We start from the raw sequence: 24,645 nt of genomic DNA on the forward strand, positions 1-24,645 counted from the left end.
CTTCATGTACCCGTAATGGGGTATAGCTTGGAAGATCGTGAATGCCTCCTGACCTAAAAGGGCGTGGTATCCGCTACTGAATGGGGCCACTTGGAATGTGATTTCTTCGGACCTATAATTCTCCGGCGTGCCGAATACCACATCTTGTGTGATTTTCCTCGCACATCGTGCCTCCCGACTAGGGATGATTCCTCTGAAGGTCGTGCTGCTTTGCTCAATGCGGCTCTTGTCTATTTCCATCTTGCTAAGAGTTTCCTCGTAGATGAGGTTTAATCCGCTGACACCGTCCATGAGAACTTTAGTAAGCCGGAAGCCGTCCATAATTGGACTAAGGACCAAAGCGGCCGGTGCTCGGGCTGTTCGGAATTGAGGTTCGTCACTGGCATTGAAGGTTATGGCCGTGTCGTTCCATGGATTCATTGCTGCAACGTGGCAGACTTCGGTAAGGCTGCGGAGTGTTCGCTTGCACCTATTATTTGAGGCGAAGGTCTCGAAGACTGTCAATACTCTATTGTTATTTTCAACAGGATGGTGCTCTGTTGTATTGTTGGTGAGGATATCCTCGCCGCTCTTGGCCACCTGCCGGAGTATCCAACATGCTATAAGACTGTGTGTTGGCATGACATCCGTTGTACTGTGAATTTTGCATGGCCCATTGAGCCATCCCTCCAATACAGTTCCACGCCCTGTAGTGGGCTTTGGTTTCTTTGTAATTGGATCGGGTGACTTATGAGAGTACCCCCTTTTAGTTCGGACGGGGGGTTTAGTGAGAGCCGGAGGGTCCCAGAATTTTGTTTGGGTGTTCCAGGCGATTTCCATCGCATAGTACTTCCGTACTATGACCGCCAAGTCAGCAAAGTGTGCTATGTCACGGCGACCTATGGCGTTGGGATTCCCTTGTCCGTGCAATTTTTGCAAAAGATTGAAATTGCGGCTTCCTCGTGATAGTCCTTGACCTTGCTCATTACAAGGAGGAATCTGGCCCAATAGTGATGTACTATCTCTTGGGGCTCTTGTCTAATGTGGGAAAGATCACTTGAGTCTTGGTGGGTGGGTAGATTTAGGTCCGAACCCTGACCCGATCTGAGGCCCAGGGGCGGGGGAGTTTCCGAGCTTAACAGTTCGGGCTCCGGGATGTTTCCCAATAGTCCTGGCCCGCTGTCTAATTCTAGGTTCGAAGCTTGGGCCATGTACTCCCGTGGACGGGTATCCGGCTCGGAGAGCTTGGAAAGCCGGACATAGTTTGTCCTTAGAATAGATGAAGAATCGCTACATTGCTCCTCCACCACCTCTATCTGATGGGTGACCAGTGGAGAGTTAATCTACCTTTGGTTGGGTTTAAACCCGATTTGATCATAGTCCGTAGCAACTCCCAGGGCGGCGATGCGATACAAGAGCTCGTTCAAGGAAGAGAGCTCTATTGGATCCATCTGCTCAGCGAATACCGAGCCAACGTGGAGGCTGTTGTTGATGACCCGAGAAGTCATCATCGGCGCGACGGCCGAACGGGCGGTCATGACGAAGCCGCCTAGTAGGAGGGTTTGGCCTACAGCCAGGGCTCCTGCCGAGGTGATGTTGTCCTTGACAACAATACAAGCCATCCAACCTTATCGTGACAGCACAGTGGAACTCTCAATGAAAGCACCAATGTCGGTGTCAAAACCGGCGGATCTCGGGTAGGGGGTCCCGAACTGTGCGTCTAAGGCGGATGGTAACAGGAGGCAGGAGACACAATGTTTACCCAGGTTCGGGCCCTCTCGATGGAGGTAATACCCTACTTCCTGCTTGATTGATCTTGATGGTATGAGTATTACAAGAGTTGATCTACCACGAGATCGTAGAGGCTAAACCCTAGAAGCTAGCCTATAATTATGATTGTTGTTGTCCTACGGACTAAACCCTCCGATTTATATAGACACTGGAGGGGGCTAGGGTTACACAGAGTCGGTTACAAGGGAGAAGATCTACATATCCGAATTGCCAAGCTTGCCTTCCACGCAAAGGAGAGTCCCACCCGGACACGGGACGAAGTCTTCAATCTTGTATCTTCATAATCCAACAGTCCGGCTGAAGGATATAGTCCGGCTGTCCGAGGACCCCCTAATCCAGGACTCCCTCAAGAAGGACTACGACACAAAAGCACCGCCATCGCTCGATCCCAAAGAGATCTAGGGTTTCCCCCGAAGTTACCCGCGCTGTCAAGGACCAAACAAGGATGGAATCCGCAGATCCGCCACCTGCCGACGTGCCGCACCTGCCATCGCGCCGACCACGACCCGAAGACCAAGCCCATGCCTGGGCCCTGATCCGGCCGCGCCGCCGCCAATCCGGTCGCGCAGCCGCCATCCCTGACGACCGCGACGCCCCAGACCTTGAAGCCGCCTGCCGTGAAGGTATGGAATTGTCGGAGCGCCGCCACCCCCCGCCATGACATCCGGCCGAACACCACGCTTCAGCCCGGGGGCGCCGGCCCGCGCCAGCCCCTCACGAGGGAGGGCCCCGAGTCCCCGCCGCCGCCGCCGACGACAAGGCTTCGCCCTGCCACGCCCTCGGGCGACGGCAAGGGAGGATGGGGAGAAGAAGGGGAGGCCAGGCGATGGGATCTGGGAGCCTCCCGGCCGTCACACGGGGGCGACTCGGGAGGAGGCCAAATTTGTTCAGAATGAACATGGTTATGGCCCCGACCACCACATCTGCTATCCCAACCCATTCGACAATTGACATGCAAACCAACAAACGAAGATCATCCTTGCACCCACAATGGATATTTTATTCATCTATCCAACAATACACCATAAGACATATACTTCCTCTGGTTTTTCTTTAAGCTGCGTTTGACCAAGTTCATCCAAAACAATCTAAATTTTCACAACAAAAAAAGGTATGAGAATATATTGAATGATGAACCTAATGGTATTAACTTGGTATTGTGGATGTTATTTTTTTGTATATAAACCTGGTCATGGACACCTGAACCCTATCTGCAGAGGAACAATGGTTACGTGTAGATTGAAGAAGAAACTGCTGGGAATGTATTCCCTCCAGCGCACAATCGCACGAGAAAATTCTCCAATATCGGGAATAAATGAGGAGATGCTAACACAGCGTTTTTTCATAGACATGCCACGGGGAGAAAGAAGAGGAATACCATGTTCAAGTTGCGCAGAGGAGACACAACATTCTCGGACCAGAGCACCATGCAGGACACAGTACATGATCACTTCAGGCTAGTTTTTGGCTCTCCTATTGCCGGAGATGCATCCATAAATATGCACATGCTTGGGCAGCCAGTCATGGACTTGCAAGATCTCGAGGAACTCCCTCGGAGGACAACATTTGGGATGCAATCAAAAACTTGCCACGGCACATGGCCCCCGGCCCGGACGGGTTTACCACACAATTTTACCAACGGTGTTGGCCATTGATTAAGGACAGTTTTATGGAAGCAGTGACACAATTTTCGCTCGGGATACAACTAAAGCCTCTGTCTTCTAAATAGGGCATTTATCACCCTTCTGCCCCAAGCATGAGGATGCCATCGACATCACGGACTACAGAACGATCAACCTTATCCACAGTTTTGTGAAGATTCTAGAGAAGGACCTGGCCAAAAAACTTGCTCCAAGGCTCGATGAACTAGTTGCAAATAACCAAAGTGCCTTCATCAAAGGGAGGTGTATTCAAGACAACTTCACCATGGTACAGTTGGCCGTCAAGTTTCTCCACCGTTCACGTACTCTGACGCTCCTTCTCAAGTTGGATGTGGCCAAGGCATTCGACTCCGTCACATGCCAGTTTCTACTCGATGTTCTGGCAAGGCGAGGCTTTGGCCCATGTTGGTGCTACTGGATAACATCAATACTTGCCTCCTCGTTGACATAGGTTATGATCAATGGTGCACCAGTCAATGTCATATGGCATTCTCGCAGGCTAAGGAAGGGGACCCAGTCCCGCCAATGCTATTTATATTGGTCATCCACGTCCTGAGTGCACTTATGAAGACAATGGAAAGCGTACAGTTGCTGGAATCCTTCTGCGACGCAGGGATAAAGCATCGGCCATTGCTTTTTGTGGATGATATGGTGATGTTCATTAGACCAAGGCGCACCGAGCTCAAGGTGATGGCGTCCATGTTGCAGCTCTTCAGCGAGGCGTCGAGCCTCCATGTGAACTTGGGCAAGAGCCAAATAATTCCAATCCGGTGTGGCGCTGAAATTGATCAAGCGTTTGTGAAGGATTCGTGATGTCTGCTGGGAACATTTCCATTCTCATACCTTGGCCTTACCCTCAGTCCGGGCAGTGTTCGGAAAGAAAACTTGTAGAAGATGGTTGACAATGTGGCAAGTCACCTACCGGCATGGAAGGGCCGACTGTTATACGAAGGGTCCCGGATCATTTGAATAAAATCAGTACTCATGGCCACCTCCGTTTACCAAATGCTCTCTTTTGATCTTCCGCCATGGGTAATCCACAAAATTGAGCAGATATGTCGGCACTTTCTTTGGAAAGGCATGGAACATGCAACAGCTGGGGACTGCAAGGTGGCCTGGGAGCTCATTTGTCGACCCACTACGTATGAAGGGCTTGGAATCCACAATCGGCGGCTACTGAATGCTGCCCTTTGGGCCAGGTGGTTGTGGCTTATGTGGACGGACGGATTAAGACCTTGGCAAGGGCTGGACTTCACTATCAAAAATTGCCAGAGGGTTATATCACGCCTCAATCACATGCAAGATAGTAGATGGTAGATTGGCAGTGTTCTGGACTGATAGATGGGTTGGTCTTATGTCACCGAGGGACCTCACACCAGCTCTATACGATGCCACATCTCCAGCCCGGTGCATGATCTTGGTTAGGGCGGTCCTCGAGAACTGGCGATGGATAAACGACATACGAGGGCAATTCACAACTACCATGATCTACCAGTTTTGCATGCTATGGCCTGCTCTGGAAAACATGCACGGAAACCTGAGGCAAACGACGGATGAGTCGGACACCTTCCACTGGATATGGAACGAAGCAAGGACATACATTATGAGAACTACCTACCTAGCCTTCTTCAAGGGGACGACGATCATGCTGGGCGCTGAACAATTGTGGAGTTTGAAGGCTCCTCTATGCTTGAGATTCTTTAGTTGGCTGGCCCTATTCAACAGGTGCTATACAAGTGATCGTCTACTGGCTTGTGTGCTACAACAGCTGCCAATATGTGTATTATGTTCCCAGGAACCAGAAACACTCAACAAAATCCACATGCACTGCCCCCTCGTCATGCAGCAGCTCCATATGCAGGTCACCCAACCATCGAACAACATGAGCCTTGCGGAACGGTGGGAGCAGGCTACGGTCAACACGCCTAGGGCCGGACGATAGGAGCACAACGCCTTGATCAACTTGGTAATGTTCACAATATGGAAGGAAAGGAACCGCCGCATCATCAACAACGTGCAATTGCCGGACGCCAAAGTGGTGGACAAGATATTAGCGGAATGGAGGCTATGGCTATTAGCATGGCTCACCAAACAATGGGTTGATGTAACTGTGGATATGGTGGGCATAGAGGAGACATAAGATTTGTATCCCAGTAGGTGGATGGCGGAATGTGCAGTGTGCACCCCTTGTAATTGATCCTAACATGTTGTTTTATTTTCGACAAAGGGTGAATTTTATTGGCTCATAACGAAGCATCAAGAGGATACAAACACAATTAGAACACCCGACCTCTGCATATCTAGGATGCACACAACCAACACCAACACACACACACACACACACACAAACACGCCACCAAATAGCAAAGTCATATAAGACCAAAGCTATGCATAGGCGAAAAAAAGACATCAAAGAGATCAGATCCACAATTGGCAAACTACATCAATGACCATATTCGCACCAACCATCTCATGACACCACACGAGCGACAAAGTTCTTCAACAGCAACGCCTTCAAGAAGGGAGCGACGCTCAATAGCCGCCGTCAACGGATCCAACCACTCAAGATCAGAATCTAGGTTTTCACCCTGAAGAAATAGTCCAAGCATATCCGAGCAATGCCTTCAACAAGGTAACGACGTAAAAACATCGCCATTGCTAGGCATGACCAACTCGGGTTGCCTAGGCTTTCACCCCGGAGCTCGAGACCAGGTGCTCGAGTAGCACCATCATCAAGTCACTCAAGTGTTGTCACCACCACTTTTCCACGATCCCAGCAGCTACATGCAATATTAGTCGTCGCTTCTCCATCATTCCTTTGCGTCAAGCCGATGTCTATAGTTTGCATCTCACCGCTGAAATCCCAGTGGTCACTGCAATCCAGGTCGAGGCTGCTGCCGGGGCGAGACGGAGCCCAGCAGCGCATCAAATCTAGACATAGCAGCCGTACCAGCGACATCTTTGCATCCCAGCATGAGAAGTACGTCTCAAGCCCGTGCCACCCTATTTACAGCCGGAGAAGCGCGGAGACGTACATGTTGTTTTATACTCTCCAATCTTAATGAATCAACACGCAAAGCTCTTGCGTGTTGCAGAAAAAAAATCTGGTTAAAGCTTATAAAGTTTGACCAGAGCCAAATCTACTATGGGAAGTAAATAAAAAAACGGATGTAGTACATAGACAGAGTGGCACTGTGTTGGGTCAATATATTATTGTCGCTCTTTGATCCTACCAAGGAATTTTACAACAAAACAAAACAAGTTCCATAGTCAATACTACTACCTAATTTCTGTAGAAAAAAAATATGAGGAAGGGGATAGTGACAAAGATGAGGTACTTATGTTCATTTCACTGATTTTCTTTGATAGGCGTTGGTGACAATACTCACGTTTGGTCAACATTAATTTGGGAGTTGTCTCTACATGTTTAGTACTTACGTTTGATATCCAATGATTTTCTTCATGGAAATAAACAAAATGTTGGAACATTAAATAAATATTATTAACTCACCTCACATTTTCTAGCGCAATATGTCTCTGAAAGTTTTCAGAAAACTCCACGGCAACTGCTGGACATCTTCAGGCTAACTTATGGTCTTAAGTTTTGAACAACTATCCTTTTCATTGATTAACTCGTGGTTAATCATGTACTTGAGGCTAACTCATTTCACAATTTTCATAAAAATACACCGTAGGAAGAAATTCCTACAGTTTCACCTCAAAGAGATGTGAACTATTAGAACATCTCCAGCCGCGTCCCCAACAGAACCCCAGTGCGCCTTTTTTCACGCCGGCGTCGTAAAAAACCTAGTCGCAGCCCCAAGACGTCGAAATCTGGCGGCACGACCCGTTTTAGGGCCCGGCGATTGCAGGCCGAACCCAGCGCACTAGGGGCGCTCGGGGGCTCCGGCGAAAGGGGAAAACACGCCTGGGCCACACTGTCAGGCGAAAAGTCAAGGCAATCGTCCAGATTCGCCCCTCACCCCCCGAGCGCTCGGCCACCACCCTGCCGATCCCGGCGCTGCCCACCGTCCCAGCACCGCTTGATAGACCATTCCCCGCCGGGAAAGAGAGAAGGTTTCGCCGCGACAACCTCTCCATCACCACCCGGGCGAGTTTTCCCGCGGTCCGGCAGCGCAGAGCCGTATACCGGCGGTTGAGCGCCCACCATGCCCGCCAGGTGTTCGGCGATTTGTCAGCCCGGCGATGGACTCGGACGACGAGGAGGCGCTCGCCGTGATGCTAGAGGAGGAAGCCGATGCCGACGTCCAGGAAGAGGAACATCTCATGGTCCTCGCCGCCCTAGCCGGCCTGTGAAGGAAATATGCCCTAGAGGCAATAATAAAGTTATTATTTATTTCCTTATATCATGATAAATGTTTATTATTCATGCTATAATTTTATTAACCGGAAACATGATACATGTGTGAATACATAAACAAACAGAGTGTCACTAGTATGCCTCTACTTGACTAGCTCGTTGATCAAAGATGGTTATGTTTCCTAGCCATAGACAAAGTGTTGTCATTTGATTAACGGGATCACATCATTAGGAGAATGATGTGATTGACTTGACCCATTGCGTTAGCTTAGCACTTGATCATTTAGTTTGTTGCTATTGCTTTCTTCATGACTTATACATGTTCCTATAACTATGAGATTATGCAACTCCCGTTTACCGGAGGAACACTTTGTGTGTTACCAATCGTCACAACGTAATTGGGTGATTATAAAGGTGCTCTATAGGTGTCTCCGAAGGTACTTGTTGGGTTGGCATATTTCAAGATTAGGATTTGTCACTCTGATTGTCGGAGAGGTATCTCTGGGCCCACTCGGTAATGCACATGACTATAAGCCTTGCAAGCATAACAACTAATGAGTTAGTTGCGGGATGATGTATTACGGAACGAGTAAAGAGACTTGCCGGTAACGAGATTGAACTAGGTATTGAGATACCGACGATCGAATCTCGGGCAAGTAACATACTGATGACAAAGGGAACAACGTATGTTGTTATGTGGTCTGACCGAAAAAGATATTCGTAGAATATGTAGGAGCCAATATGGGCATCCAGGTCCCGCTATTGGTTATTGAACAGAGAGGTGTCTCGGTCATGTCTACATAGTTCTCGAACCCGTAGGGTCCGCATGCTTAACGTTCATTGACGATATAGTACTATATGAGTTATGTATGTTGGTGACCGAATGTTGTTCGGAGTCCGGGATGAGATCACGGACATGACGAGGAACTCCGGAATGGTCCGGAGATAAAGTTTGATATATGGGATAATAGTGTTTGGTCACCGGAAGGGGTTCCGGATGTTTCCCGAAATGTTTGGGTACGAGAACACTTTATTTCGACCAAAAGGGAAAGCCCACAAGGTTTTTGGAAAGCGCAAAAAGGAAGTTTTGCGGAGTCCAGGGGCCAGACGCCAGGGTCAATGGCGTCTGGGTCCTGGAGTCCGAGAAGGACTCTTGCCTTTCGGGTGAAACCGACTTTGTGGAGGCTTTTACTCCAAGTTTCGACCCCAAGGCTCAACATATAAATAGAGGGGTAGGGCTAGCACCCAAGACACATCAAGAAACACCAAGCCGTGTGCTGGCAACCCCGTCCCATCTAGTTTGTCCTCCGTCATAGTTTTCGTAGTGCTTAGGTGAAGCCCTGCGGAGATTATTCTTCACCAACACCGTCACCGCGCCGTCGTGCTGCTGGAACTCATCTACTGCTTCGCCCTACTTGCTGGATCGAGAAGGCAAGGACGTCACCGAGCCAAACGTGTCCAGAACTCGGAGGTGCTGTGCTTTCGGTACTTGGATCGGTCGGATCGTGAAGAGGTACAACTACATCAACCGCGTTGATATAACGCCTCCGCGAACGGTCTACAAGGGTATGTAGACAACACTCTCCCCTCTCGTTGCTATGCATCACCATGATCCTGCGTGTGCGTAGGATTTTTTTTTGAAATTACTACATTCCCTAATAATGGCATCCGAGTCAGGTTTTATGCGTAGATGTCATATGCACGAGTAGAACACAAGTGAGTTGTGGGCGATATAAGTCATACTGCTTACCAGCATGTCATACTTTGGTTCGGCGGTATGGTTGGATGAAGCAGCCCGGACCGACATTACGCGTACGCTTACACAAGATTGGTTCTACCGACGTGCTTTGCACACAGGTGTCTGGCGGGTGTCAGTTTCTCCAACTTTAGTTGAACCGAGTGTGGCTATGCCCGGTCCTTGCGAAGGTTAAAACAGCACCAACTTGACAAACTATCATTGTGGTTTTGATGCGTAGGTAAAAACGGTTCTTGCTAAGCTCGTAGCAGCCACGTAAAATCTGCAACGACAAAGTAGAGGACGTCTAACTTGTTTTTGTAGGGCATGTTGTGATGTGATATGGTCAAGACATGATGCTAAATTTTATTATATGAGAAGATCATGTTTTGTAACCGAGTTATCGGCAACTGGCAGGAGCCATATGGTTGTCGCTTTATTGTATGCAATGCAATCGCCCTGTAATGCTTTACTTTATCACTAGGCGGTAGCGATATTCGTGGAAGCATAAGATTGGCGAGACGACAACGATGCTACGATGGAGATCAAGGTGTCGCGCCGGTGACGATGGTGATCATGAAGGTGCTTCGGAGATGGAGATCACAAGCACAAGATGATGATGGCCATATCATATCACTTATATTGATTGCATATGATGTTTATCTTTTATGCATCTTATCTTGCTTTGATTGACAGCAGCATTATAAGATGATCCCTCACTAAATTATCAAAGTATAAGTGTTCTCCCTGAGTATGCACCGTTGCGAAAGTTCTTCGTGCTGAGACACCACGTGATGATCGGGTGTGATAGGCTCTACGTTCAAATACAATGGGTGCAAAACAGTTGCACACACGGAATACTCAGGTTAAACTTGACGAGCCTAGCATATACATATATGGCCTCGGAACACGGAGACCGAAAGGTCGAGCGTGAATCATATAGTAGATATGATCAACATAGTGATGTTCACCATTGATACTACTCCATCTCACGTGATGATCGGACATGGTTTAGTTGATATGGATCACGTGATCACTTAGAGGATTAGAGGGATGTCTATCTAAGTGGGAGTTCTTAAGTAATATGATTAATTGAACTTAAATTTATCATGATATTAGTCCTGGTAGTATTAGCATATCTATGTTGTAGATCAATAGCTCGCGTTTAGCTCCCCTATTTTATTTTTGATATGTTCCTAGATTAAACTAAGTTGAAAGATGTTAGTAGCAATGATGCGGATTGGATCCGTGATCTGAGGTTTATCCTCATTGCTGCACAGAAGAATTATGTCCTTGATACACCGCTAGGTGACAGACCTATTGCAGGCGCAGATGCAGACGTTATGAACATTTGGCTAGCTCAATATGATGACTACTTGATAGTTTAGTGCACCATGCTTAACGGCTTAGAATCGGGGCTTCAAAGATGTTTTGAACGCCATGGAGCATATAAGATGTTCCAAGAGTTGAAATTGGTATTTCATACTCATGCCCGTGTCGAGAGGTGTGAGACCTCTGACAATACTTTGCCTACAAGATGGAGGAGAATAGCTCAACCAGTGAGCATGTGCTCAGATTGTCTGAGTACTACAATTGCTTGAATCAAGTGGGAGTTAATCTTCCAGATAAGAGAGTAATTGACAAAGTTCTCTAGTCACTATCACCGAGTTACTAGAACTTAGTGACGAACTATAATATGCAAGGGATGACAACAGTAACTCCCAAACTCTTCGTGATGCTGAAATCGACGAAGGTAGAAATCAAGAAAAGCATCAAGTGTTGATGGTTGACAAAGACCACTAGTTTCAAGAAAAGGGCAAAGGGAAGAAAGGGGAACTTCAAGAAGAACGGAAAGCAAGTTGCTGCTCAAGTGAAAAAAATTCAAGTCTGGACCTAAGCCTGAAACTGGGTGCTTCTACTACAAAGGGACTGGTCACTGGAAGCGGAACTACCCCAAGTAATTGGCGGATAAGAAGGATGGCAAAGTGAACATAGGTATATTTGATATACATGTTATTGATGTGTACTTTACTAGTGTTTATAGCAACCCCTCAGTATTTGATACTTGTTCAGTTGCTAAGAATAGTAACTCGAAACGGGAGTTGCAGAATGAACAGAGACTAGTTAAGGGTGAAGTGACGATGTGTATTGGAAATGGTTCCAAGATTGATACGATCATCATCGCACACTCCCTATACTTTCGGGATTAGTGTTAAACCTAAAATAAATGTTATTTAGTGTTTGCGTTGAGCATGAATGTGATTGGATCATGTTTATTGCAATACTGTTATTCATGTAAGTTAGAGAATAATTGTTGTTCTGTTTACATGAATAAAACCTTCTATGGTCATACGCCCAATGAAAATGGTTTGTTGGATCTCGATCGTGGTGATACACATTTTCATAATATTGAAGCCAAAAGATGCAAAGTTAATAATGATAGTACAACTTATTTGTGGCACTTCTGTTTAGGTCATACTGGTGTAAAGCGCATGAAGAAAATCCATGCTGATGGGTTTTTGGAATCACTTGATTATGAATCAGTTGATGCTTGCGAACCATGCCTCATGGGCAAGATGACTAACACTCCGTTCTCCGGAACAATGGAGCGAGCAAAAGATTTGTTGGAAATCATACATACTGATGTATGTGGTCCGATAAATATTGAGGCTCGCGGCAGGTATCATTATTTTCTGATCTTCACAGATGATTTGAGCAGATATGAGTATATCTACTTGATGAAATGCAAGTCTAAAACATTTGAAAAGTTCAAAGAATTTCAGAGAAGTGGAGAATCATCGTAATAAAAATAAAAGTTTCTACGATATGATCGTAGAAGTAAAATATTTAAGCTACGAGTTTGGCCTTCAACTAAAACAATGTGAAATAGTTTCACTACTCACGCCACCTGGAACACCACAGTGTAATGGTGTGTCTGAACATCGTGACCGTACTTTATTAGATATGGTGCGATCTATGACATCTCTTACTGATTTACCGCTATCAATTTGGGGTTATGCATTAGAGACAGCTACATTCACGTTAAGTAGGGCACCATCTAAATTCATCGAGACGACACCGCATGAACTATGGTATGGTAAGAAACCAAAGTTGTCGTTTCTGAAAGTTTGGGGCTGCGATGCTTATGTGAAAAAGCTTCAACCTGATAAGTTCGAACCCAAATCGGAGAAATGTGTCTTCATAGGATACCCAAAGGAGACTGTTGGGTACACCTTCTATCACAGATCCGAAGGCAAGACTTTTGTTGCTAAATTCGGAGTTTTTCTAGAGAAGGAGTTTCTCTCGAAAGTAGTGAGTGGGAGGAAACTAGAACTTGATGAGGTAACTGTACCTGCTCCCTTATTGGAAAGTAGTTCATCACATAAATCTATTCATGTGACTACTACACCAATTAGTGAGGAAGCTAATGATGATGATCATGTAACTTCAGATCAAGTTACTACCGAACCTCGTAGGTAAACCAGAGTGAGATCCACACCAGAGTGGTACGGTAATCCTGTTCTGGAGGTCATGTTACTTGACCATGACGAACCTATGAACTATGAGTAAGCGATGATGAGCCCAGATTCCGCAAAATGGCTTGAGGCCATGAAATCTGAGATGAGATCCATGTATGAGAACAAAGTATGGACTTTGATTGACTTGCCCAATGATCGGCAAGCCATAGAAAATAAATGGATCTTCAATAGGAAGACGGACGCTGATAGTAGTGTTACTATCTACAAAGCTAGACTTGTCGAAAAAGGTTTTTCACAAATTTCAAGGTGTTGACTATGATGAGATTTTCTCACTCGTAGCGATGCTTAAGTCTGTCTGAATCATGTTAGCAAATTGCCGCATTTTATGAAATCTAGCAAATGGATAAACAAAACTGCATTCTTTAAAGGATTTATTAAAGAAAGAGTTTTATATGATGCAACCAAAAGGTTTGGTCAATCCTAAAGGTGCTAACAAAATATGCAAGATCCAGCGATCCATCTATGGACTGGTGCAAGCATCTCGGAGTTGGAATATACGCTTTGATAAGTTGATCAAAGCATATAGTTTTATATAGACTTGCGGTGAAGCCTGTATTTACAAGAAAGTGAGTGGGAGCACTACAACATTTCTGGTAAGTATATGTGAATGACATATTGTTGATCGGAGATAATGTAGAATTATTCTGCAAAGCATAAAGGAGTGCTTGACAGGAGGTTTTCAAAGAAATACCTCGGTGAATCTGCTTACATATTGAGCATCAAGATCTATAGAGATAGATCAAGATGATTGATAAGTTTTTCAATGAGTACATACCTTGACAAGATTTTGAAGTAGTTCAAAATGGAACAGTCAAAGAAAGAGTTCTTGCCTGTGTTACAAGGTGTGAAACTGAGTAAGACCCAAAGCCCGACCACGACAGAAGATAGAAAGAGAATGAAAGTCATTCCCTATGCCTTGGCCATAGATTCTATAAAATATGCCATGCTGTGTACCAGATCTATTGTATACCCTACACTGTTTTTGGCAAGGGAGTACAATAGTGATCCAGGAGTAGATCACTGGACATTGGTCAAAATTGTCCTTAGTGAAATAATGATATGTTTCTCGATTATGGAAGTGACAAAAAGGTTCATCGTAAAAGGGTACATCGATGCAAATTTTGACACTAATCCAGATGACTCAAAGTCTCAATCTGGATACATCTTGAAAGTGGGAGCAATTAGCTAGAGTAGCTCCGTGTAGAGCATTGTTGACATAGAAATTTGCAAAATACATACGGATCTGAATGTGCTAGACCCGTAGACTAAACTTCTCTCACAAGCAAAACATGATCACACCTTACTACTCTTTAGGTGTTAATCACATAGCGATGTGAACTAGATTGGTGACTCTAGTAAACCCTTTGGGTGTTGGTCACATGACGATGTGAACTATGGGTGTTAATCACATGGTCATGTGAACTATTGGTGTTAAATCACATGGAGATGTGAACTAGATTATTGACTCTACTTCAAGTGGGAGACTAAAGGAAATATGCCCTAGAGGCAATAATAAAGTTATTATTTATTTCCTTATATCATGATAAATGTATATTATTCATGCTAGAATTGTATTAACCGGAAACATGATACATGTGTGAATACATAGACAAACAGAGTGTCACTAGTATGCCTCTACTTGACTAGCTCATTGATCAAAGATGGTTATGTTTCCTAGCCATAGACAAAGAGTTGTCATTTGATTAACGGGATCACATCATTAGGAGAATGATGTGATTGACTTGACCCATTCCGTTAGCTTAGCACTTGATCGTTTAGTTTGTTTCTATTGCTTTCTTCATGACTTATACATGTTCCTATAACTATGAGATTATGCAACTCCCGTTTACCGGAGGAACACTTTGTGTGTTACCAAACATCACAACGTAACTGGGTGATTATAAAAGTGCTCTACAGGTGTATCCGAAGGTACTTGTTGGGTTGGCGTATTTCAAGATTAGGATTTGTCACTCCGATTGTCGGAGAGGTATCTCTGGGCCCACTAGGTAATGCACATCACTTAAGCCTTGCAAGCATTGCAACTAATGAGTTAGTTGCGGGATGATGTATTACGGAATGAGTAAAGAGAATTGCCGGTAACGAGATTGAACTAGGTATTGAGATACTGATGATCGAATCTCAGGCAAGTAACATACCGATGACAAAGGGAACAACGTATGTTGTTATGCGGTCTGACTGATAAAGATATTCGTAGAATATGTAGGAGCCAATATGGGCATCCAGGTCCCTCTATTGGTTATTGACCAGAGAGGTGTCTCGGTCATGTCTACATAGTTCTCGAACCCGTAGGGTCCGCACGCTTAACGTTCGTTGACGATATAGTACTATATGAGTTATGTATGTTTGTGACCGAATGTTGTTCAGAGTCCGGGATGAGATCACGGACATGACGAGGAACTCCGGAATGGTCCGGAGATAAATTTTGATATATGGGATAATAGTGTTTGGTCACCGGAAGGGGTTCCGGATGTTTCCCGAAATGTTTGGGTACGAGAACACTTTATTTGGGCCAAAAGGGAAAGCCCACAAGGTTTTTGGAAAGCGCAAAAAGGAAGTTTTGCGGAGTCCAGGGGCCAGACGCCAGGGTCCCTGGTGTCTGGGTCCAGACGCCGGGAACCCTGGCGTCTGGCCCTGGGGTCCGAGAAGGACTCTTGCCTTTCGGGTGAAACCGACTTTGTGGAGGCTTTTACTCCAAGTTTCGACCCCAAGGCTCAACATATAAATAGAGGGGTAGGTCTAGCACCCAAGACACATCAAGAAACACCAAGCCGTGTGCCGGCAACCCCATCCCCTCTAGTTTGTCCTCCGTCATAGTTTTCGTAGTGCTTAGGCGAAGCCCTGCGGAGATTGTTCTTCACCTACACCGTCACCATGCCGTCGTGCTGCCGGAACTCATCTACTGCTTCGCCTCTCATGCTGGATCGAGAAGGCGAGGATGTCACCGAGCCAAACGTGTGCAGAACTCGGAGGTGTTGTGCTTTCGGTACTTGGATCGGTCGGATCGTGAAGAGGTACGACTACATCAACCGCGTTGATATAACGCCTCCGCGAACGGTCTACAAGGGTATGTAGACAACACTCTCCCCTCTCGTTGCTATGCATCACCATGATCCTGCGTGTGCGTAGGATTCTTTTTTTGAAATTACTACGTTCCCCAACAGTGGCATCCGAGCCAGGTTTTATGCGTAGATGTCATATGCACCAGTAGAACACAAGTGAGTTGTGGGCGATATAAATCATACTGCTTACCAGCATGTCATACTTTGGTTCGGCTGTATTGTTGGATGAAGCGGCCCGGACCGACATTACGCGTACGCTTACGTGAGACTGGTTCTACCCATGTGCTTTGCACACAGGTGGCTGGCGGGGGTCAATTTCTCCAACTTTAGTTGAACTGAGTGTGGCTATGCCCGGTCCTTGCGAAGGTTAAAACAGCACCAACTTGACAAACTATTGTTGTGGTTTTGATGCGTAGGTAAGAACGGTTCCTGCTAAGCCCGTAGCAGCCACGTAAAATCTGCAACAACAAAGTAGAGGACGTCTGACTTGTTTTTGCAGGGCATGTTGTGATGTGATATGGTCAAGACATGATGCTAAATTTTATTATATGAGATGATCATGTTTTGTAACCGAGTTATCGGCAACTGGCAGGAGCCATATGGTTGTTGCTTTATTGTATGCAATGGAATCGCCCTGTAATGCTTTACTTTATCACTAGGCAGTAGCGATAGTCGTGGAAGCATAAGATTGGCGAGACGACAATGATGCTATGATGGAGATCAAGGTGTCGCGCCGGTGACAATGGTGATCATGAAGGTGCGTCGAAGATGGAGATCACAAGCACAAGATGATGATGGCCATATCATATAACTTATATTGATTGCATGTGATGTTTATCTTTTATGCATCTTATCTTGCTTTGATTAACAGTAGAAGTATAAGATGATCCCTCACTAAATTATCAAAGTATAAGTGTTCTCCCTGAGTATGCACCGTTGCGAAAGTTCTTCGTGCTGAGACACCACGTGATGATCGGGTGTGATAGGCTCTATGTTCAAATACAATGGGTGCAAAATAGTTGCACACGCGGAATACTCAGGTTAAACTTGACGAGCCTAGCATATACATATATGGCCTCGGAACACGGAGACCGAAAGGTCGAGCGTGAATCATATAGTAGATATGATCAACATAGTGATGTTCACCGTTGATACTACTCCATCTCACGTGATGATCGTACATGGTTTAGTTGATATGGATCACGTGATCACTTAGAGGATTAGAGGGATGTCTATCTAAGTGGGAGTTCTTAAGTAATATGATTAATTGAACTTAAATTTATCATGATATTAGTCCTGGTAGTATTAGCATATCTATGTTGTAGATCAATAGCTCGCGTTTAGCTCCCCTATTTTATTTTTGATATGTTCCTAGATTAAACTAAGTTGAAAGATGTTAGTAGCAATGATGCGGATTGGATCCGTGGTCTGAGGTTTATCCTCATTGCTGCACAGAAGAATTATGTCCTTGATACACCGCTAGGTGACAGACCTATTGCAGGCGCAGATGCAGACGTTATGAACATTTGGCTAGCTCAATATGACGACTACTTGATAGTTTAGTGCACCATGCTTAATGTCTTAGAATCGGGGCTTCAAAGATGTTTTGAACGCCATGGAGCATATAAGATGTTCCAAGAGTTGAAATTGGTATTTCATACTCATGCCCGTGTCGAGAGGTATGAGACCTCTGACAATACTTTGCCTACAAGATGGAGGAGAATAGCTCAACCAGTGAGCACGTGCTCAGATTGTCTGAGTACTACAATTGCTTGAATCAAGTGGGAGTTAATCTTCCAGATAAGAGAGTAATTGACAAAGTTCTCTAGTCACTATCACCGAGTTACTAGAACTTAGTGACGAACTATAATATGCAAGGGATGACAACAGTAACTCCCAAACTCTTCGTGATGCTGAAATCGACGAAGGTAGAAATCAAGAAAAGCATCAAATGTTGATGGTTGACAAAGACCACTAGTTTCAAGAAAATGGCAAAGGGAAGAAAGGGGAACTTCAAGAAGAACGGCAAGCAAGTTGCTGCTCAAGTGAAAAAAAACTCAAGTCTGGACCTAAGCCTGAAACTGAGTGCTTCTACTACAAAGGGACTGGTCACTGGAAGCGGAACTACCCCAAGTAATTGGCGGATAAAAAGGATGGCAAAGTGAACATAGGTATATTTGATATACATGTTATTGATGTGTACTTTACTAGTGTTTATAGCAACCCCTCAGTATTTAATACTAGTTCAGTTGCTAAGAATAGTAACTCGAAACGGGAGTTGCAGAATGAACAGAGACTAGTTAAGGGTGAAGTGACGATGTGTATTGGAAATGGTTCCAAGATTGATACGATCATCATCGCACACTCCCTATACTTTCGGGATTAGTGTTAAACCTAAAATAAATGTTATTTAGTGTTTGCGTTGAGCATGAATGTGATTGGATCATGTTTATTGCAATACTGTTATTCATGTAAGTTAGAGAATAATTGTTGTTCTGTTTACATGAATAAAACCTTCTATGGTCATACGCCCAATGAAAATGGTTTGTTGGATCTCGATCGTGGTCATACACATTTTCATAATATTGAAGCCAAAAGATGCAAAGTTAATAATGATAGTACAACTTATTTGTGGCACTGCTGTTTTGGTCATACTGGTGTAAAGCGCATGAAGAAAATCCATGCTGATGGGTTTTTGGAATCACTTGATTATGAATCAGTTGATGCTTGCGAACCATGCCTCATGGGCAAGATGACTAAGACTCCGTTCTTCGAAATAATGGAGCGAGCAAAAGATTTGTTGGAAATCATACATACTGATGTATGTGGTCCGATAAATATTGAGGCTCGCGGCAGGTATCATTATTTTCTGATCTTCACAGATGATTTGAGAAGATATGAGTATATCTACTTAATGAAACGCAAGTCTAAAACATTTGAAAAGTTCAAAGAATTTCAGAGAAGTGGAGAATCATCGTAATAAAAATAAAAGTTTCTACGATATGATCGTAGAAGTAAAATATTTAAGTTACGAGTTTGGCCTTCAATTAAAACAATGTGAAATAGTTTCACTACTCACGCCACCTGGAACACCACAGTGTAATGGTGTGTCTGAACGTCGTGACCGTACTTTATTAGATATGGTGCGATCTATGACATCTCTTACTGATTTACCGCTATCAATTTGGGGTTATGCATTAGAGACAGCTACATTCACGTTAAATAGGGCACCATCTAAATTCATTGAGACGACACCGCATGAACTATGGTATGGTAAGAAACCAAAGTTGTCGTTTCTGAAAGATTGGGGCTGCGATACTTATGTGAAAAAGCTTCAACCTGATAAGCTCGAACCCAAATCGGAGAAATGTGTCTTCATAGGATACCCAAAGGAGACTATTGGGTACACCTTCTATCACAGATCCGAAGGCAAGACTTTTGTTGCTAAATTCAGAGTTTTTCTAGAGAAGGAGTTTCTATCGAAAGAAGTGAGTGGGAGGAAAGTAGAACTTGATGAGGTGACTGTACCTGCTCCCTTATTGGAAAGTAGTTCATCACAGAAATCTATTCATGTGACTACTACACCAATTAGTGAGGAAGCTAATGATGATGATCATGTAACTTCAGATCAAGTTACTACCGAACCTCGTAGGTTAACCAGAGTGAGATCCACACCAGAGTGGTATGGTAATCCTGTTCTGGAGGTCATGTTACTTGACCATGACGAACCTACGAACTATGAGGAAGCGATGATGAGCCCAGATGCCGCAAAATGGCTTGAGGCCATGAAATCTGAGATGAGATCCATGTATGAGAACAAAGTATGGACTTTGATTGACTTGCCCAATGATCGGCAAGCCATAGAAAATAAATGGATCTTCAATAGGAAGACGGACGCTGATAGTAGTGTTACTGTCTACAAAGCTAGACTTGTCGAAAAAGGTTTTTGACAAAGTTCAAGGTGTTGACTATGATGAGATTTTCTCACTCGTAGCGATGCTTAAGTCTGTCTGAATCATGTTAGCAAATTGCCGCATTTTATGAAATCTGGCAAATGGATAAACAAAACTGCATTCCTTAAAGGATTTATTAAAGAAAGAGTTGTATATGATGCAACCAGAAGGTTTGGTCAATCCTAAAGGTGCTACCAAAATATGCAAGCTCCAGCGATCCATCTATGGACTGGTGCAACCATCTCGGAGTTGGAATATACGCTTTGATAAGTTGATCAAAGCATATAGTTTTATACAGACTTGCGGTGAAGCCTGTATTTACAAGAAAGTGAGTGGGAGCACTACAACATTTCTGGTAAGTATATGTGAATGACATATTGTTGATCGGAGATAATGTAGAATTATTCTTCAAAGCATAAAGGAGTGCTTGAAAGGAGTTTTTGAAAGAAAGACCTCAGTGAATCTGCTTACATATTGAGCATCAAGATCTATAGAGATAGATCAAGATGCTTGATAAGTCTTTCAATGAGTACATACCTTGACAAGATTTTGAAGTAGTTCAAAATGGAACAGTCAAAGAAAGAGTTCTTGCCTGTGTTACAAGGTGTGAAACTGAGTAAGACTCAAAGCCCGACCACGACAGAAGATAGAAAGAGAATGAAAGTGATTCCCTATGCCTTGGCCATAGATTCTATAAAATAGGCCATGTTGTGTACCAGATCTATTGTATACCCTACACTGTTTTTGGCAAGGGAGTACAATAGTGATCTCGGAGTAGATCACTGGACATTGGTCAAAATTATCCTTAGTGAAATAATGATATGTTTCTCGATTATGGAAGTGACAGAAAGGTTCATCGTAAAAGGTTACGTCGATGCAAATTTTGACACTAATCCAGATGACTCAAAGTCTCAATCTGGATACATCTTGAAAGTGGGAGCAATTAGCTAGAGTAGCTCCGTGCAGAGCATTGTTGACATAGAAATTTGCAAAATACATACGGATCTGAATTTGCCAGACCCGTAGACTAAACTTCTCTCACAAGCAAAACATGATCACACCTTACTACTCTTTAGGTGTTAATCACATAGCGATGTGAACTAGATTGTTGACTCTAGTAAACCCTTTGGGTGTTGGTCACATGACGATGTGAACTATGGGTGTTAATCACATGGTGATGTGAACTATTGGTGTTAAATCACATGGAGATGTGAACTAGATTATTGACTCTACTTCAAGTGGGAGACTGAAGGAAATATGCCCTAGAGGCAATAATAAAGTTATTTTTTATTTCCTTATATCATGATAAATGTTTATTATTCATGCTAGAATTGTATTAACCGGAAACATGATACATGTGTGAATACATAGACAAACAGAGTGTCACTAGTATGTCTCTACTTGACTAGCTCGTTGATCAAAGATGGTTATGTTTCCTAGCCATAGACAAAGAGTTGTCATTTGATTAACGGGATCACGTCATTAGGAGAATGATGTGATTGACTTGACCCATTCCGTTAGCTTAGCACTTGATCGTTTAGTTTGTTGCCATTGCTTTCTTCATGACTTATACATGTTCCTATAACTATGAGATTATGCAACTCCCGTTTACCGGAGGAACACTTTGTGTGCTACCAAACGTCACAACGTAACTGGGTGGTTATAAAGGTGCTCTACAGGTGTCTCCGAAGGTACTTGTTGGGTTGGCGTATTTCAAGATTAGGATTTGTCACTCCGATTGTCGGAGAGGTATCTCTGGGCCCACTCGGTAATGCACATCACTATAAGCCTTGCAAGCATTGCAACTACTGAGTTAGTTGCGGGATGATGTATTACAGAACAAGTAAAGAGACTTGCCAGTAACGAGATTGAACTAGGTATTGAGATACCGACAATCGAATCTCGGGCAAGTAACATACCGATGACAAAGGGAACAACGTATGTTGTTATGTGGTCTGACCGATAAAGATCTTTGTGGAATATGTAGGAGCCAATATGGGCATCTAGGTCCCGCTATTGGTTATTGACCAGAGAGGTGTCTCGGTCATGTCTACATAGTTCTCGAACCCGTAGGGTCCGCACACTTAACGTTCGTTGACGATATAGTACTATATGAGTTATGTATGTTGGTGACCGAATGTTGTTCGGAGTCCGGGATGAGATCACGGACATGATGAGGAACTCCGGAATGGTCCGGAGATAAATTTTGATATATGGGATAATAGTGTTTGGTCACCGGAAGGGTTCCGGAATTCACCGGAAGGGGTTCCGGATGTTTCCCCAAATGTTTGGGTACGAGAACATCGTCTGGAAGGCTATTGCATGCTCTACTCCGACTACTTCGCTGACGCTCCACTGCACGGCAACAAAGTATTTCGGCCCCGTTATCGGATGAGCCAAAAGCTTTTCCTCGGGATTGTGAATTCCATCCGGGAGTTCAACAACTACTTCAACCGCAAGAAGGATTGCACCGGCAAACTTGGATTCACTGTTGGGGAACGTAGTAATTTCAAAAAAATTCCTATGCACACGCAAGATCATGGTGATGCATAGCAACGAGAGGGGAGAGTGTTGTCTACGTACCCTTGTAGACCGTTCGCGGAAGCGTTATATCAACGCGGTTGATGTAGTCGTACGTCTTCACGTCCGACCGATCCAAGTATCGAAAGCACGGCACCTCCGAGTTCTGCACATGTTTGGCTCGGTGATGTCCTCGCCTTCTCGATCCAGCAAGAGGGGCGAAGTAGTAGATGAGTTCCGGCAGCACGACGGCGTGGTGACGGTGTTGGTGAAGAACAATCTCCGCAGGGCTTCGCCTAAGCACTACGAAAACTATGACGGAGGATAAACTAGAGGGGACGGGGTTGCCGGCACACGGCTTGGTGTTTCTTGATGTGCCTTTGGTGCTAGCCCTACCCCTCTATTTATATGTTGAGCCCTGGGGTCGAAACTTGGAGTAAAAGCCTCCTCAAAGTCGGTTTCACCCGATAGGCAAGAGTCCTTCTCGGACTCCAGGGCAAGACGCGAGGGTTCCTGGCGTCTACCCCCTAGACGCCAGGGTTCCTGGCGTCTAGCCTCTGGTCTCCGCAAAACTTCCTTTTGCACTTTCCAAAAGCCTCGTGGGCTTTCCCCTTTGGCCCAGATAAAGTGTTCTCGTGCCCAAACATTTCTGGAAACATCCGGAACCCCTTCCGGTGAATTCCGGAACCATTCCGGAGATCAAACACTACTATCCCATATATCAAACTTTATCTCCGGACCATTCCAGAGTTCCTCGTCATGTCCGTGATCTCATCCCGGACTCCGAACAACATTCGGTCATCAACATACATAAATCATATAGTACTATATCGTCAACGAACGTTAAGTATGCGGACCCTACGGGTTCGAGAACTATGTAGACATGACCGAGACACCTCTCTGGTCAATAACCAATAGCAGGACCTAGATGCCCATATTGGCTCCTACATATTCTACGAAGATCGTTATCGGTCAGACCGCATAACAACATACGTTGTTCCCTTGGTCATCAGTATGTTACTTGCCCGAGATTCGATCGTCGGTATATTAATACCTAGTTCAATCTCGTTACCAGCAAGTCTCTTTACTCGTTCTGTAATACATCATCTCGCAACTAACTCATTAGTTGCATTGCTTGCAAGGCTTAAGTGATGTGCATTACCGAGAGGGCCCAGAGATACCTCTCCGACAATCGAATTGACAAATCCTAATCTCGAAATACGCCAACCCAACATGTACCTTTGGAGACACCTGTAGAGCACCTTTATAATCACCCAGTTATGTTGTGACGTTTGGTTGCACACAAAGTGTTCCTCCGGTAAACGGGAGTTGCATAATCTCATAGTCATAGGAACATGTATAAGTCATGAAGAAAGCAATAGCAACATACTAAACGATCGAGTGCTAAGCTAACAGAATGGGTCAAGTCAATCACATCATTCTCCTAATGATGTGATCCCGTTAATCAAATGACAACTCATGTCTATGGCTAGGAAACATAACCATCTTTGATCAACGAGCTAGTCAAGTAGAGGCATACTAGTGACACTCTATTTGTCTATGTATTCACACATGTATCATGTTTCCGGTTAATACAATTCTAGCATGAATAATAAACATTTATCATGAAATAAGGAAATAAATAATAACTTTATTATTGCCTCTAGGGAATATTTCCTTCAGTCTCCCACTTGCACTAGAGTCAATAATCTAGTTCACATCGCCATGTGATTTAACATCAATAGTTCACATCTTTATGTGGTTAACACCCATAGTTCACATCGACATGTAACCAACACCCAAAGGGTTTACTAGAGTCAGTAATCTAGTTCACATCACTATGTGATTAACACCCAAAGAGTACGAAGGTGTGATCATGTTTTGCTTGTGAGATAATTTTAGTCAATGGGTCTGTCACATTCAGATCCGTAAGTATTTTGCAAATTTCTATGTCTATAATGCTCTTCATGGAGCTACTCTAGCTAATTTCTCCCACTTTCAATATGTATCCACATTGAGACTTAGAGTCATCTAGATCAGTGTCAAAACTTGCATAGACGTAACCC

This window comes from Triticum dicoccoides, chromosome 5A (genome assembly GCF_002162155.2).
Source record: "Triticum dicoccoides isolate Atlit2015 ecotype Zavitan chromosome 5A, WEW_v2.0, whole genome shotgun sequence".
NCBI classification, from domain to species: Eukaryota; Viridiplantae; Streptophyta; class Magnoliopsida; order Poales; family Poaceae; genus Triticum; species Triticum dicoccoides.